The 18202-nt window shown below is 43.0% G+C and overlaps 1 long non-coding RNA gene across 1 annotated transcript in view; it reads left to right on the top strand.

Annotated features, from left to right (window-relative positions):
• The first annotated feature begins 4411 nt into the window (after positions 1 to 4411).
• Positions 4412 to 18202, top strand: part of LOC133382097 (uncharacterized) — a 72830-nt gene continuing 59039 nt past the window's right edge. The window contains exon 1 of the long non-coding RNA XR_009761791.1: positions 4412 to 4484. This is a non-coding gene — a long non-coding RNA (uncharacterized LOC133382097). The remainder of the gene's footprint in view (positions 4485 to 18202) is intronic.

The following is an 18202-nucleotide window of genomic DNA, read 5'->3' as shown; positions in this document are numbered from 1 at the left end:
TTATTATTGGTATCATCATCATCATTAGTAGTAGTAGCAGCAGCAGCAGCAGTAAAGTAGGGCCCCGCTCATACGGCAGGTTCCGTTCCGGACCGCTGCCATAAAGCGAAATCCGCCGTAAAGCGGAACGCATTGACTAACATTGTCTAAAATGGCACCAGACGCCCAAAAAACACAGTGAAAGGGGAACAAGCGCAGTAGGAGCAGGGCCTCTCTGCAATTGACAACCACTGTATCGGTGGAACGCTGCAAAGTGGAGCGCTGCAAAGCGGGGCCCTACTGTAGTAGTAGCAGCAGCAGCAGCAGCAGCAATATTGATATTATTGATGTCAATAGTAGCAGCAGCATTGATATTGTTGTTGTTATTGTTATTATTGTTTATTATTGTTGTTATTGGTTGTTGTTGTTATTACCCATCTTTTTTCCAAGGAGCTCATGGTGGCATATACAGTTCTCCCCCTCCTCATTTAATCCTCTACCCTGTAAAGTAGGTTGCCCATTGAGCTCCATGGATGAGTGGGGATTCAAACTATGGTCTCCCATGTTCTAGTCCAACACTCTAACTACTACACCACTCTGTTATTTATTAAATTTGTTAGCCGCTTTTCTCACCACAGTGACCCAAAATGATTTATATTAAAAAACAGATAAAACACAGTCAATAAAATCTAAAACTCATCAATATGGTAAAAGCCCCCCATACATAATACTCAACTGAAAGCTTAACACCCAACAAATACAGAAATAGTAGCTGGGACACCACGCATCAAGGGCGAAAGGCCTAGGTGAAGAAGGTCTTTGCCTGGCACCTAAAGATGGTGCCAGGCTTGCCTCCCTGGGGAAAGCATTCGACAGCTGGGGGGCTACCACTGCAAAGGCCCATTCTCATGTTGCACCTTCCAAGCCTCCCATAGAGGGAGCACATGATGGTGAACCCAGGGTTCAGGTTGGTTCATATAGGGAGAGGGGTCCTCCAGGTATCAAGGTCCTGAGCTGCATAAAGTTCTATAGATCTAAATTAGCATATTGAATTGAGCCCCAAAACTCCCAGTGCAGTTTTTCCAGAATTGGTGTTAAATGTGTGGACTGATTTACTCTGGTCAGCAATCTGGTTACCAAATTCTGCACCAGCTGCAGTTTCCAAACTGTCTTCAAAGGCAGCCCCATGTAAAATGCGTTGCAGTAGTCTAACCTAGAGATGGGGTGCAGCTGGGCTACCAGTCGAAGGTGATGGAAGGCACTCCATGCTACCAAGGCCACTTGAACCTCAAGCGACAGTAATGGATCCAGGAGTACCCAAGCCATGTACTTGCTCATTCAGAGGGAGTGTAATCCCATCCAGAGCAGGCCATAACCCATTCATCCAGTCTAGAGAATCACAGTGCCTCGGTCTTGTCTGGTTTAAGCTTCAGTTTATTGGCTCTCTATTACCAAGGCAAGACACCAATTTAGCATATCCCTGCCACACCTGCAGATGTAAAGGAGAAATAGAGCTGCTTGTCATCAGCATATTTCTGACAACATACTCCAAAACTCAGGATGACCCCACTCAGTGGTTTTATGTAGATATTAAATAGCATGGGAGATAAAATCTAACTCTGTGAAACCCCACATTGAAGGTTCCACTGGGCCGAACAGCATTCCCCAAGCACCACCCTCTGAGAATGACCAAGTAGGACTGGAACCACTGCAAAGCAGTACTGCCCACCTCCAACTTGAACAGCCGCTCCAGAAGAATACCATGGTCGATGGTATCAAAGCGGCTGAGAGGTCAAGGAGAATCAATAGGGACACACTCTCACTGTATTTCTCCCGACATAGGTCATCATACAGGGCAATCACTGCAGTTTCTGTGCCAAAACCATACCTAAACCCTGACTGAAATGGATCCATAAAGCCAATACAACCCAGCTGATATATGTCATAGAATTAAAATCAGTTATGAAATTGCTGAAATGCTGCTAAAATGGCAACAAGCAAGCAACAAAAGCTTTGTCAGGCTGTCACCAAAAGGACATTGGAGTGGGTGCCTGGCATGATTCCTGGAGATACAGCCAGCAGACACTGAGAGACTTGATGGCTGTGTTTTACCTCTACTGTCGGAGTCAGTGTGTCTCTGAATGCCAGTTGCTGGGAACCGCAAGTGGAGAGGGTGCTTTTGTGCTCACGCCTTGCTTGCAAGCTTCTAATTGGGGCATCTGGTTGACCACTGTGGGGAGAGAATGTGGACTAGATGGGTCCTTGGGCTGATCCGGGGGAGGCTCTTCTCATGTTCTTATGATAGCATTCCATATATGGGGATGCCACAACCATAAAGGCCCTCTCCCAGGTCACCATCCCCCTAATCTCAGAGGAAGGTCTCAGATGAATAATGGTGGGTTTGGGTAGGTTCCAATGGAAGAAGGCAGCCCTTCCAAAAGCCAGTTACAAGCTGTTTAGGGCTTTTAAGTATTAATTGACACTTTGGACTGTGCCTGGAAACAGACCAGCATCCCATGCAGCTGTTTTAAGTATTCACAGATGTATTCCCTGTAAAATTGTCAACAGCGTAGGGTTGCCAGCTCCTGACTCAGGGCAGATTGACACCATATATTTAAAGCACAACCAACATACATTTAAAGGACATGAATTCTCCGAAAGAATCCTAGGAACTGTAGTTTCCCCCTGACAGAGCTACACATTCCCAGGACTCTTAGCAAACTACAGTTCCCATGATTCTTTGGAGGTAGTCATGTGCTTTAAATGTGTGTTGGATGTGCTTTAAAGGTATGGTGTTGACTTGCCCTCAGAGACAATGGCTATGTGCACACTAGTTGCTTAAAAAGCAATGAGACTGGTTTGCTGGGACTGGTGAAACAGATCTGCAACCGGCTGTACGCATCTTTATTGTTTCATGGAATATCCTCAGCTGCATTGCTGATGTCAGGGATTTTATAACCTCCCACTGCAAAGTGTTTCCACCGGATACATATCAGAGTTGGAACGGGCTAAAAGACCAAACAGTTTTCAAGTCGGTGTAAAGTTGACTTGAACGGAAAACACACCCGATTTCAAAATTCCCAGATAGTGGTGTAAAAAGGGTGGAGCATGAGAAGGTCATGTGTATCCAGATTAAAAAAACGGAGGCAGAGAAGCAATGTATAACCGCAAGTGTGTCTGCAGCCAAGGCTCTTTTTTAAACTGCCACATGGTTGCAGTACAGGAACGGAAACTCTCATCATTTTTTTCTTCCTGCCAGGGCTGTGGAGTCGGAGTCGTGGAGTCGGAAGCAATTTTGGGTGGAGTCGGAGTCGGGAGCAATTTTGGGTGGAGTCGGAGTCGGGAGCAATTTTGGGTGGAGTCGGAGTCGGAAGCAATTTTGGGTGGAGTCGGAGTCGGGAGCAATTTTGGGTGGAGTCGGGAGTTGGAGCCGGTAGAATTGTACCGACTCTGATTTCCAAATAAATTTTGATTGACAAGAAGCAATTTTGGGTGGAGTTGGAGTTGGAGTCGGACAGTGGAAAAATAGAGGAGTCGGAGTCGGAGTCGAAGGTTTGGCGTACCAACTCCACAGCCCTGCTTCCTGCTGTACTAAAAGCTGCTGTCTCTGGGTCAGAAGCTGACATCATTACTTCATAGGGTTGCTTATTTTTTACTTTTTTAAAAAAAGTATCTTGTCTACTCTGTCAGGCTTAAGATAGCTTCCAACAAAGACAGTATACAATTAAATATCAAAACACGAAAAATATAAAATAACAATATCCGCTAACTTCTCGAGACTCCCTGCATATGAAACAGAACCCTTTTCATAAAACCTAGATGGCGACTTTATTAACCCCTCAGCCAGTATTGCTTGTTGCTTTAATCTTCTTTACATGGTATTGAATAGATTATTTGTCTGGTTGTTCAGGCTCACATCAATGTAAGTGGGCCTTGATGATACTGGGCATGTAACTCAAGTCACCTTTGCAGTCTAGACTGCAGGACCAGCCCAAAAGATTTTGATGCCTGAGGCAAATGACAATATGGCGCCTTCCCTCTCCCCATTCCATGTAGAAAAGTCTAGTAGACTGGCAGTTGGATAGCTGTTACTTGAACAGTGGTGAGATGGGACAGCATCCCGCACTTCCCCTAAGCTAGGGTTGCCATATTGCCCGGATAGCCGGGTTTTACCCGGATTCTATGCATGCCACCTGGCGCCCGGCTAGCCCCTTACGTGGCCCGGATTCTCAGCTTTAATTTAAAAAAAAAATTAAGTTTCTAGGTGGTCCGGTTCTCGAGATATACATAAAAACGTCAGCCACCCTCCACCACTGTTAAATCTTTCTTTAAGCAGTACTGTACTATAGCACTTCGTAGCTTTAACCCCGCCCGTTCAGCATTGCAGCCAATCAGGGATTGTGTTTCAGTTTCATTGACCTCAGGCAGTGTCTAGAAAACAAAATGGTGGTTTCACACACACACACACACACACACCCCGTTTATTTGAAAATCTCATAAATTGGGTAAGTATACACATTTCAGTTTTTTTTCCTCTTGTGTGCAGGAGTCAGAGTTTGGGCAGTGTTTTGAAAACCTTCCCAATACTTGCTTTTTGTAAAAGCAATGCTAATCCCATATGCCCAAAGTAAATCCCATTTAATTCAATAGGACTTACTTTGAGTAGACATGTTATGAATGTGCTGAAAATCAATGGGACTTTGGAGTGAATGTAAAAAAGAATTATGTTTGTGTTCTAACTCTTTCTGTCTCCAGTCCAATTTTAAAGCAAGTAGGCAGGGCTTACTTAGGTATTACAGTTTTTATTCTGTAGGAAAGTAATACTGATTTTTTTAAAACTAATACTGATTTTTCTGCAATGACCAACAGGTTTGACAATAAACTATTATATGGCCTGTATGTATTTATACATCTGCAGTGTGTGCGTGTGCGTGTATGGAGTCTTTCCAACACCCCTGTGAGGTAGGGTTGGAAACCAGTGCAGCTCACAACAAGAAATAAAGCCATTTAAAATCCAATGACCATAAAACAAGTATAAACAGTTGCAAAACAGCGTAAAGTGGCATGATTCGGAATTTTGGGTTGTGTGAATGAAGTTGCTTATCACTTGAGGTTGCATTTCTGTCCCTGTTTGAGCAAGCCCCACTGAATACGCTGGGACTTGCTTCTGAATAAATAAACTTAGGATTGCACTATAAATATCTTTATAGTTTGTGTAAATAATAAATATATTTGATAGTCATATACATATTTCTTCATTTATCATATTTTTGGTTTTTGGTTAGGAATCCTGACTGGTTGTGAGATGCTTAGTTTTTTGCCTTACTCATAGGAATCTTGTTGTGGTTGGTATGGTATTACATTTAGGAAAGTGTTACTGCCTTCTGTGTTTTTTTTTCCTATTTGCATTTCACTTATCTTTAACCTCACTCCGTTACAGCCATAGAAGCAACAGCAGCATATGCAAGATAATTAACTCCCATTAGTGATAAGAACAAGAATTTATAATTATTATTTCAATTAAAACAAGAGGCTTATCAATACTTTGAAGAGGACCAGATATTTATTTTCTTTCTGAGCCCAGGACTGGGTCTTTCATGATGCCCGGGGGGGGGGAGCAGGAGAGTAGTCAATAAGACAGACATCCTGGCATTGGTAATCTAATTAGCAAGGTATTTGTGGGGTTGTTGCACACTTCCAGGCCCAGTTTCATTTTGAGTATGGAGGTGGAACCCGTGTAGATGTGGTTGAGAAATTTTGAGTTAAGCAAAGCTCTGCTTTTATAAAACCTAAGAAACATACAGATACTTTGAATGTCTGAGTGCCTGCACCAGTGGAACACTGGAGGAACTTGTAAACCTTGCTGCAACAGTATTTAGAACTGAGCATGTGGTGTGAAAGACTCCTTTTCCTAACATTTTGGCTTGTTTTTCTCCACCCACCACATCTTTGAAATATATTGTATATGTTATGATTAACCGTGCTGCTACCCTGACTTACTTTATGTTTGTTGCTATTTTGTGTTTTTATTATGTTTTTATATTGATTGTGTATTTTTATTGTTTTTATTATATTTGTAAGCTGTGCTGAGCTCTGTTTTTAACAGCAAAAGGGCAGGATATAAATTCTCTTAATCAATCAATAAATACTCCACAGTGTTGGAAACTAGAGTCTAGGCATTTAAGGCTGAAAATGTTGCTTAAAAAAAAAGATTTCTCACATCTTTCCCCAGTTTTTGGTGGTAATTCCTAGGCACAAAAACAAAACAACTGGATAATCCAAATATTAATATGCAAATATTTGCATATTATGCAAATAACATGCAAATAATTTGCATAATATGCAAATAATTTGCATAATATGCAAATTAACCTGCCCGGATTTGTGGAACTGGAATATGGCAACCCTACCCTAAGCACAGCAGGCTAGACAAAGGGGTGCAGGGCACAACTTTGTCTGCTTCCCATTAGCATCCGCTGCCTGAGGGCACCTCCAGAGTATCAGTATTTTGCAGGAAAGATTCAAGGCATACTGCAAGGCAGGGGAACCTTTCTCAGCCCCAGGGTCACATTCTCTTTTGGGGAACCTTTGAAGAGGCCACATGCCAGCAGTGGATGGGGCCACTGGCAAAAGTAGATGGAGCAACAAATGTAAATTTTACACACACTTACACGCTCCTCTCTATCCTCCATCCAGACAAGCAAGAGCCATTATCAGAGTTCAAAGACATGGGCAAAACCACTCAGGAACAAAGCAGGATGAGTGAGGGGGGTGGCCTGGGGAGAATTCCAAGAGCCAGGTACAGAGGCCTGGTGGGCTGAATTCAACCCCCAGGCCTGAAGTTTCCCAGCCCTGGCATATTGAAACTTTAGACTGGCACATTTAAAGTGGATTAAAGTGCTCTGTCACCCTTGCACAACAAATCCACATAAAAACACACACAGACTTTTTGCTATTTGGAAAGTGATGGGGAAATGCATTGAAATGCATGGGATGAATGAATTATTTAAGGGAAGATGTATAAGCGCGCGCCCCCCGCAAATCAGGATGAACGCTCACTGTCGTATGACCACCCCATAAACAAATCAGAACCAATGCTCAATAAAGACCAGTTATTGTTTAACCACTGTGTAAGGTTTGTACAAGTAGTGTACACACCATCCATTTCAAGCACATGGCTTCACTCAAAGAATCTTAGGAACTGTAGTTTGTTAAGGTTGCAGGAAACTGTAAGTTATGTGAGGGGTAAACTACAATTCCCAGGAGTCTTTGGGGGAAGCCATGTGCTTTAAATGGATGGTGTATACGCAGCCTATGAATGCTGAACCAACAGGTCATCTGGAGAAGCCTCGGCCCAGCTACTTCCCTCTGCCTGATCAGATGGCCAGCCCCACTAGGTTGATATCTGTGCTGGGGTCAGAATGGATTACACAGGATTTAAAAATGACATTGTACCACTGAGGGCAACTTTTTCCCCAGCATGCTCCACCCCTGTTGCAACAATTAGGCTACACATGACATGCCACACACCTCGAGTTGCCACCTATTTTACTTATTTTGTTGATTGAGGAGATTGTGGCGTCGTTACCAAGGCAATCCCAGCATCAGGAAAGGGTTTTCCAGTTGCCAAGAAATGAGGAGAAGCTACTTCTTTTTCTGGCCAAGAACATAAGCAAAGCCATAAGGGGAAATAAAGCTAATTAGAGGAGGGCTAACACTAAGGGCAAGAAAAGCCAGAGGCCTAGCCCTCAACACACACACACACACACACACACACCCGTGCACAGCACGGAGCCCTTGTTGTCTGCAGGGAATGGAAGGCAGTATTAAAAACAGGGGTCGTCTATTGCTTTAATTATGGAAGAATACTAGGACGATAAATTTAAATGTCCAATGGAAGACCCTTTAATTTACTGGGAGATGACAAGGCGTCTGTGGCGAACGTGTGTAAAATTTACTCCTTTCTACCTGAGTTACATGCCATTGGATATTTACTCTGAGTCTGAGGATGTATTTACTATTCATTCAGTGTCACGGCTGATCAAAGGAGCTTACTCAGGATAGGATGTGCTGGTGTTTCACTCCTCTAAATATGAAACTTTGCTGACTTTAGAGGGGGGGAGGAGATTTCCAAATGTTTCACGAACAAACACATTCCTGGAAGCACAAAGATAGGTATTTAGGGTTAAATAAGGACACGTGGATTTTAGCAAAAATTGCTAAGATTTGTGAAGAAATGTTGGCATATTTTTCATTATTCATATACAAACTGGCCAAATACTGAACAAGAGGATTAAACTATGCTTCTGACCACTTTTTTGTCTCACGAGAATTTTTCTATCAACTCCTAGACCAATGGGCAACTTTAAATTATAATACATTTAGATCAACATCCAATTTCCAGAGGTTACTCTCTACCTATAGGAACAGGCAAATGGGATGCTGGTTAAGTCAGAATTCTGGCTCAGTGATTGTCTTGCTTACAGAGAACCCCTGCCCCCCAATGATAGCCTGCAAGAATCTCCTTAGCTCGAGTTCCTGCCTCTAGAGGGAGTAAAAGTTAATATCTGAGGAGGTACAATGATAATAATAGAGCTAAGAATTTACACAGCTCCTGAGCATTCAGACCACGTCACACACATTATCACAGAAATCCTAACAATAATCCCGTAAGATAGATCAGTTTGGGGAATGTCATGTGGTATAATAGTGCTTTAAATGGATTGCGCAGATGGGTTCTAACTGGGGACATGATAGAGGTTATAAAATTATGTATGGTGTGGAGAAAGTGAATTGAGAGAAGTGTCTCCCTCGCTCATAATACATCCAGTAAAACTGATTAGCTTGATATTCAGGACAGATAAAAGGAAATCTTCTTCCCACAAGACATTACTAATGGAAAGCCAGCTTTCAGGCTTCTGAGAGGCAACTGATTGGCTACTGGAACAGGATGCTAGACTAGATAGGCCTTTGGTCTAATCCAGCAGGGCTCTTCTTAATTTGTGGCATTTGCTTCCGCAACATGTAGTGACAACCATAACAGAAAAGGAGGTGTGCCTTGTTTCTTTATTCTTTACTATACGATGTTATCATTATATATGGAATTAACTGATTTTATTCACTAATAGGCAAATAAACCTTGCGGCTTAAGAACGTACCTATAGCCCACAGATATTTCTATCCAACTTTAAAAAGCAGGGAAATTGGGCAGCTATAGTGAATGCACCAGGGGAGCAGGAGACCTGACCTCCTCTCTGAGATATTGGACTGCCCTACAAATTGGTCAAAATGCAAACAAATTTGGGTTGGTCTTTTACAGTCCAATCCACTCCCTGTGTAGCTTTGAAGAATTTGGTAACATGTGCTGCTGGTGTACTTTTTGCCTATTAGTGAATTTCTTTGCTTTTTAATCCAAGAGGTAAGAAATAGGATACTGTGCAAGTTTGCTGAGAATGGATTGATCATTTGCATGCTTATTGTGTTCAATGGGAATTACTTCCCTGCAAAAATGCTTAGGATAGGTGAAACTGACCATGGCGGGAGGAGAAGAGGGAGGGAGGGAAGGCTGAAGTGGGCAGGGGAGAAGGAAGAGGGGAGGGGAGGAAGGAGAGGAGAGGGGAAGGAGGGGAGGGGAAGGAAAGGAGAGAGGGGGAGGGAAAAGGCAAGTCTAATCATTTGCATGCTTAATGAGTTCAATGGGATTTACTCCTGTGCAATCATGCTTAGAATAGGTAAAACTGACCATGGAGGGGAGGGGCCAGGAGAGGGAAGGGGATTGGAAGGGTGAAGGAGGGGTGAAGGAAGGGGGAGAGAAGGGGCAAAAGGGAGGAAGCAGGAGGGGAGAGGTTTGATTTTTTCCATGCTTCTTTAGTTCAGTGTGATTTACACCTGTACAATCATGCTTAGGAAAGGTGAAACTGACCTGGCGGAGGAGGGAGAAGAGGGAGAGAAGGAGAGGGGTAGGGAGGGAGGTGGAGGGGAGAGGGAAGGAAGGAGATTGGGTGGGCGGGCTCTGGGCAGAGGAAAAGCCCCTTTCCTTTCCAAAAGAAAACATTGGGTACAGTATCATTGTTTTTCAGGGTTTCTCCCACCTTTGTGTTCTACAGTAGGGACATGTAGTCTCTCAACCAAATTTAAACCAAAGCTGTCCCTGGTCACATCCACACCAGTCCTTTATTTCACTTGAGAGAGTCATGGCTTCCCCCAAAGAATCCTGGGAAGTGAAGTTAGTGAAGGGTGCCGAGAGTTGCTAGGAGATGCCCTGTTCACCTCACAGAGCTACAATTCCCAGAAGAGGGGCTGTTAAACCACTCTGACCACTGGAGCTCTGTCAGGGGAATAGGAGTCTCCTAACAACTCTCAGCACCCTTCACAAATTATACTTCCCAGGATTCTTTGGGGGAAGACTGTCTAAAGTGAAATAAATATCTGTTGTGGGTGTGGCCATCCAATTAGCAAAGCCAAACAGCTGTGAGTCTGGCTTTTAGAACACTGAGGTTCTTACTGAGCATGCCAGAAGTAATATTTAATGTTAAATTTCTTAAATTAATTAAAAATCAGCCCTGCATTTTTTTAACGTTTAAACTGCAGAAGATGATGCCAGAGTATGGGGCAAGTTCAATAATAGGATTGCAGGTACTCTGTGAACGTGGCTGATTTTTAATTAATTTCAATAAATGAGATCACTGACAGAAAAAAGTCCAACAGGGGTCTTGATTTCCCCCCCCTCGTTTTTCACTTTGAACTCTCAGTTCTCTGAGTGTTTTGTGTATTGCCATGAAAACTTAAAGGGTTGTTAAACAAGCATTTCTGGGTTAAGGATTATTAGTTTTGTAAGGTTTTGTTTTGAAATGAGCTTATGGGAAGCAGTAGAATAGCATGGGGGGTATTTTCAGTTTAACATTGCAGAATACAAAAAATCCATGCTGATTATAGTATACAGCCACTCTCATGGCTGTATAATGTATAACGGAATTGTTTTTTCTTTTATAAAAATAATAAAATAAAAAAGAAAAAGGGACTGGTCAAATTCATGGTGGATAAATCGTCATGCTCTGATTAGAGGCATCTGACATGCTCAGGCCATTTTGTGCACAATAGCATGTACTAAATAAATGTCAATTACAGGTTAAAAGTTATTTTTGTGGCTGCACTTTCTAGTCAGTCTTGGGATGTGGTTTGCATGTACTATGTGGTGCGATCTCATAGCTTTCCCCATCACTGATACTGGCACAGCTCCTTCCTCAGGTAGGGCTTTATTTATGTATTACTGTACATTTATAGCCTGCCTTTCCTCCACTGAGCTCAATGTCTCTTCATCTTTTATTCCCACAACAACCCTGTGTGGTATGTTAGGCTGAGAGGTAGTGACAGGACGAAGGTGACTCCAGTGAGCTTCATAGCTGAGGATTTGAGCCTGGGTCTCCATGATAAAAGTCCTAGATACAACCACTCTAACCACTACACCATGCCTCACACATTCTTGCACCCACAGGGAGAAATAAAAACAAGCACCTGTCCCCACTCTCAATTAAGTCTGTTTTTTTAAACACACACACACACACACACACACACACAGAGAGAGAGAGAGAGAGAGAGAGAGAGAGAGAGAGAGAGCTTGCCTCTTCAGCCCTGGGAATGGTTGCAGCAAAAACAGACAGCAAACTTCTGTGTAGGCAGATCACTCTCCTGCTCCTCTCTGTCAATGCAACTGGTTTTAACACAGAAAAAGCTTTGTTTTGTTCCTGAAGCATCCATATAAAAGTGAAGAAATAAAATCCAAGTTCTGAATTGTAAAAAATATTCAGACCAAACACCATTTCACCTGATATCTTAAAATATTAGATGACTCAGGTGGCCCAGCAACAGAAATAAAGTGTTTTCAGGTATTCTTCATTGCACACATAATTTGCCCCCTTAAATCACTCACTATTTAGAATCACAGTGATACATTTAAATCTATAGTGTGCGTGTGTGTGGTATTAATATTTGATATTTCTGGTTTTACAGCAGGAGCAAACCTATTTCTCTTTGATCCCCATTTTACTGTTTGGTGCTGTAGAACCACCCTCGGACTGAGAGAACTATTTCTCTATTTTATGTTACACATCTGTTTTGCTGGAGAAAAACACATTTCAAATTTTAGATTGGCTTTAGCAGTGGGAAATGTATCAGCAGCACTAACAGAAGGTACGGAGCTTGCTCCAGCGATGGAGGGAGCAACCCGAAGCTCCTGGAAAGAATGGCTGAGGGGACATTGGATAATGCAGATCTCCCTCTCTGTGGAGTAGGCGCTCTACTGCTTGAGGTGCCCAAGCAGAAACAAGATGTGGCATTGGGGGGGGGGTGTTTGGGGAGGCCCCAAATCCACAGGCCCTTAAGCTTCCTTGTTCCCCTGACTTGTATCACACACTGGCTATACAACTATGCCAGCTATGGAGCGAACATAGTTTAGTTTCCACTGCCACTGCAGTCAATGGGAAGGTGATTTTTTAAAACTGATTGCAGCAAAAAAATAAAAAGCCACTCTCCCCACTATGTGCCCTGACTGGCATGAACCAGCAGAGCTTAAGAAGTGATCGTTTCTCCGACTTAGAATTTTCCCCTCCCCACACCCCACTTTAGGATTGCTCAGCCCACCTCTTTTTCAGTATTACTAAATTACTGTATCATCAACGTATAGCTATAGCTGTTGAGTCATGCTGATGCTGTGCTGTGCAAAGTGGAGCAGCGGCCTGGATATGGTTTTTAGGTTTCGATAAAGCCTGGTGGCCATTGATGGAGGGCAATCGACACTTAACAGGCAGCTGGCTGTTCACAATCTGAGTCATACCCCTTTCTAGGGTAGCTGCTGAAACTAGTTCTGCTTGATCTGGAAAAGTAACTATGTAGTTTTTGGGGAGAAGCAATCTTTAGATTTCATGGGAGTGCTCATGTTGCTTCTCTGATAAAGCAACATATAAATCTCCCCTTTTGATATGGTACATGTGTGCTTGTATAATTCTAGTTCATTAAGAAACATTACTGTAGGTCCAAAATAAGTCAATCTTATGTGAATTTTATTATACTTGGGGGTCAAGGCAGCTATGCAGTTCATGAACCACACGTGGTTTCTCCTGAATAATTTAAGGGAATGAGAATGTAAAGTTCAGCTGCATTTTATACTAGGCAATAGGGCCAAAATTATCTTGCCTTGCCCCACATGCCGCTACACCAAAGAGACAAGTGTAGTATTTCCTCATGCTGCTAAGGCAGCAATTTACTTTGGGAGAGAAAGGGTTGGCTTTGAATGAAAGGCAGATGAATGACAGCAGTCTTGTGTTTCCTTGCTAACCAAAGGGCTCCACCAGTCAACCTGTTTATTCAGCATTCACCCTGATTTATTTGCACAAAACGTATGTGGTAGTTAGAGTATATCAGGTCTTTATAGAGCATTCATTCTGATTTGTTTGCAAGGTGGTTATATGACAATGAACATTCATCCTGATTTGCCTGCTGGGTCACACTGATTACACATCTCCCCCTTATTCACCTGTTCATCTCACACTTTTCTATTCATTTCTTCATCACTGTCCAAACTGCAAAACGTCCAGGTTTGTTTTTAAAAGTGGATTTGTTGCACTAGAGCAACAGAGCACTTTAATCCTCTTTAAATGAGCAAACCTGAGGCTGCAAACACAGTAGTCCACCAGATCAGTGTTTCCACTAGCCACACCTGGAGGTGGAACAGGTTGATCTGCTGATCAGTTGTGAAATCTCTTAGAAGCTGAATTTTTTAAAAATGGACTCAAGCGCCTCCCACTAGTTTTTACAGAAGAAAGGGGCATGGTTTGACTAGCATTGTGTGCCCCCATTTTCAGGAGAGGGAGAGAGACACTGGAACCAGCAGAACAATGAGTGTTTCTCTTATCAAATTCAGATATGTGCTTCAGTCCATTTCACAAAACAAGAGTCTAAAGGTCAGCCTCATTTAAAAAGAAGCTTCTTCCAGTAATCTAGAGGAAAGATGAACCCTTGATGAGCATCTTCCTCCATTCCAAAGTCACAGGACATGGTGGTGGGTTAAAGATTCAGAATAATGGCCTCCATACTGGTATTTATCTTTCTGCTCAAGCGCTTGCAAGGCAGCTTACAACAATATTTGTCAACATGCAAATATGTCCAACTGAAAATGGCACAATAACAAAATAAAGAGGCTTTAGCTTATTTCTTGCAAACCAACAGGGAGGCAATCCCCTTGTCAGTACTGTGCAGCTGTTCTGTGCTCCTTAAGATTTTATATCTTCTGCCTGTGACTTGGTTGTTCATCACAAGAGTTCATGTGTAAACCACTGCAAACCTTGTCAAGGTAGTTTGGGTTAGGATAGCACCACACAATGAGCTAAGTTTTGCTTATGGCAAACCAGTCAGCTTATACAGTCCCAAAAAACACAGTGCACCTGCCTAATAAGAAAGAAGAACTATGAGCTCTGATTCTCAGTTTTAGGTACAAGTGCTGATGCTTAGCCTCAGAGTAGAGAGACACACTCACTGTTCTGCCAGTTCCAGTGCATCTCCACCTCTCTTTTCTGAACATGGGGGGGGGGGGGCACACAACGCTAGTCAAACCCTACCCCTTTTTACTGTAAAAGCTGGTGGGATCAGCTTGGGTGTTTGTTTTTTTAATTAGCATCAAAGAGATTTCACAACTGATTGGCAGATCAACCTATTCCTCCTCCAGGTGTGGCTAATGGAAACGCTTTGCTGTAGGCGACTAGTGTGCTCACAGTCCCCAGTCAAGCAAATTAACGGGATTTAAGCTTGCAGTGCCTACTTACATGGAAGTAAATTCTCTTGAACACAGTAAGACGTACTTCTCTAGGAACTGTAACTCTGTGAGGGGTTTCCTAACAACTCTCAGCACTCTTAAACTACAGGTCCCAGGATTCTTTGAGGGAAGCCATGCCCATATAAAGTGGTATAAGAGTATTCTAAATGTATGGAGTGAATGCGACCTAAGTTGTGCATTTCCCTTTACTCTGTCACACAGATCCCTGAATTGCTGGAGGAGGGGGATTCTGTTCTGTGTGCATCAATTATGAAAGAGAAGAATGATGTCCCTCCCCTTAGCCCTTCTGCCTTTCCTCCTCCAATGTTGCAAGCCCTGCTCATGTCCAGCTCTGACAATAGCTGCATCTGCAGGAAGGGAGCAGTTATTGTCTCCCCCACCTCCTAAAAGGGAAAGTCTTGGGGTCTATTCATTCATTCCTTGAGGAATGGCCATAGCTCAGTGGTAGAGCATCTGCCTTGCATACAGAAGGTTCCAGGTTCAGTCCCTGGTATCTTTAGTTAGGACTGGGAATATCTCTTGCCCAAAAAGCTGGAGGGCCACTGGCAGTCCGTGTAAACTATACGGAACAAGATGGATGATTGGATATAAGGCATCTTCTTATGTTCCATTCTTTGGCTAGGATGAATTCAAGTTGTGACTAACAGCAGGTTTTAAGCCCATGTGTTCCAAACCAAGGACCTTCAAACTACTTCAGGGAGCTTCAGAATGTTGGACATTAAATAAATGCAGCTGACAGTTGTCTGCAAAACTTGCAACAATCCTCTCTAAGCTTGGCGAACTGGTGGGCCAGAACATGAGCTCCCCACTCTCCCTCCACTTTGACAGAGGGGTGGGGCCACCCCCTGCCAATTACCTGACATCACCATGACATCAGGTGACCAATCTTCAAAGGAAAGAATTGGGAGCACACTCTAATTGCACTCCCAATTATTTTCTTCCTTGCAGCCCGGCTTAAAGATCACTGCAGAAAGCAGGGTTTGCAGGTGTCACTGATCAGCTGATTGATGCTAGCTGCAAACCCTGCTTTGGCAGGGATCAGCTGTACTCAGGAGCTCTGATTGGGAGCTCTAAAGTAGAGCCAATCCCAGCAGGACCTGCAATTGTTGCCAATCTTAGAAGGTACTGAATATAAGCCAAGGAACTTTCCAAGGAACAATTGGGAATGCATGCTAAGCTTCCTCTTATTTTTGAACTGTATTTTTACCTGTCTCACACCTGATTTCCCATATGATGTCATGGGTGTGTGGCACATGTGTGAGGCTTGGGGAAAATGGTATTATGGGCCAAATTTAGATCCCTGCTGGGCCAAATTAGGCCCATGGGCCTGAGGTTCCCCACCATTGCCATATAGGGAATACATGAGAGGAGAAGTGGGGGAGTTCTTCTGTAACTGACAGATCTAGCTTCTAATCAAAGGGAAATATTTTATCAAAACTCTCCAATCACAGTGCTTTGGGGAAGGGATGATGGTGTAACAGACCTTGTTCTTGTCTGTTCTGTGCTCTTTGCTAGTTCTGCTGCTAGTAATGCTTGTTTGGAAAATGGTGGACATTCAAGTTCTCCTGCCTCTGTGCCACATGTCCAGACAGTCATTCCCCTCAAATCAGCTTTGTCCTTAGTTTCTATAGTTTTTGGTGCAAATTGAGCAGAACAGAAGCCTGAAGCTGTTTTTTAAATTCATCCCTAGCCCCTGCACCCAAGCTTCTGAAATTTGTCAGCTTACTTTCCTAGGGACACCACTACAATATGCCAGTTTCATAATAAAGTGCTTTTTGGCTAGGATCAAGTGCAGTGTAGTAGCAATAAATCATCCACAAAACCACAGGGAGTGAAGTCCCCTTTAGTTCTTTGCCCCACACCAAATTAACTTTAAAGGTGCCTACCATAAAAACCTCTGGACCTATTTGCCCATAACTTGGCAGAATTCTAATCTAGGCTTATCTTTATGGTGTATGTTATTTTCATATAAATTGCCCACAAAATAATAGGGGAGATGAAGTGGATCACAAAACTGTAAAGGATTCCCTTCCAGAAAAACCACTTCAGCTAATAATTCTGAAAATGTCTGGATTCATCCTCTCAGAAGGGGCTATCATTTCTGCAAATTTTATCTAATTTTGCCCCCAAGTAATAGATGAGTACTATTAAAAGTGACCAGCACAACCCTCCCTGTGCCTATTATCTGTGAGCTTTATCCACTCAGGCCAGTGTGGCGTAGAGGTTAAGGTGTTGGACTACGAACTGGGAGACCAGGGTTCAAATCCCCACACAGCCATGAAGCTCACTGGGTGACTGTGGGCCAGTCACTGCCTCTCAGCCTCAGAGGAAGGCAATGGTAAACCCCCTCTGAATACCGCTTACCATGAAAATTCAATTTATAGGGTCACCATAAGTCGGAATCGACTTGAAGGCAGTCCATTTCCATTTCATCCACTGGGGGGAGGGCTGCCTGCAAATTTCATCCACTTTTATCAAAAGGAAAAAAGCTATAGCACTTTTAAAATAATACTTTCAAATTGGCCACTACTGTGTATAACAAGTGGCATGGTTATAGTTTAAAAAGCTGAAAGTCAAATAACTAATATGGTACACATAAATCCCATGACTTAATACCAAACAGATATAACCTTGTGTTAGGTCAGCAGGCCAGTGGCCTTTTCCCTCTGCACGGGTGGGGACCTATTAAGATGGTCCGCCCCTAGAGACTAATGGATCCTATTAGTTTTTAGAGGGCTCTGAGAAGTTTTCTGGTTGGTAAGGTCTGTTCTTCTGTTGAAGCCCTGGTTGATCTGTGGAATATGGAGATGACCCAGGTGATTGACACAATCGCACCTGAGTGTCCTCTCCAGAGCTGAGAAAGCTCCGTGGTATACTCCTGAGCTAATAGCAACGAATCGGAAATGGAAATGGCTTGAGCACAGGTGGAGAAAAACTCCAAAAACATGTAATCGAACACTGGTACGTGCTCATGTTTGAGCCTACTCAGTGGCAATGAAGGCAATGAACAAAACTTACTTCTCTGCCTCCATTGTGTCCTCAGCTTGCTATTCAGCAAAGCTGTTTAGAATGGCTAAGGGTTTACTACATTCTGGCTCCAGGGAGGTGGTAGAGCCATCTAAAACCCACAGTGACATGTTTACTAAGTCTTTTGAGGATAAAATTGCTTCCACCTGCCAGGATTTGGGCTCCATTGTCGATGTCGGGGATCCAGACGAGGTGTCTGGAGCAGAGCTTGGAAGTAACTAGTTACAAGTAACAAATTACTTGTAATTCATTACATTTTTGGGTAACGAGTGGGTAATTCCTTTACATTTTGATTGTAATAGAACCAGGAGTAATTGTACTACTTTTGTGAAGTAATTGTAACGTTTCCAGAATTACTTTTGGGCATTA

This window comes from Rhineura floridana, chromosome 3 (genome assembly GCF_030035675.1).
Source record: "Rhineura floridana isolate rRhiFlo1 chromosome 3, rRhiFlo1.hap2, whole genome shotgun sequence".
In the NCBI taxonomy this organism is placed as follows: Eukaryota; Metazoa; Chordata; class Lepidosauria; order Squamata; family Rhineuridae; genus Rhineura; species Rhineura floridana.
This window is presented reverse-complemented; position numbering and strand designations above follow the sequence as displayed.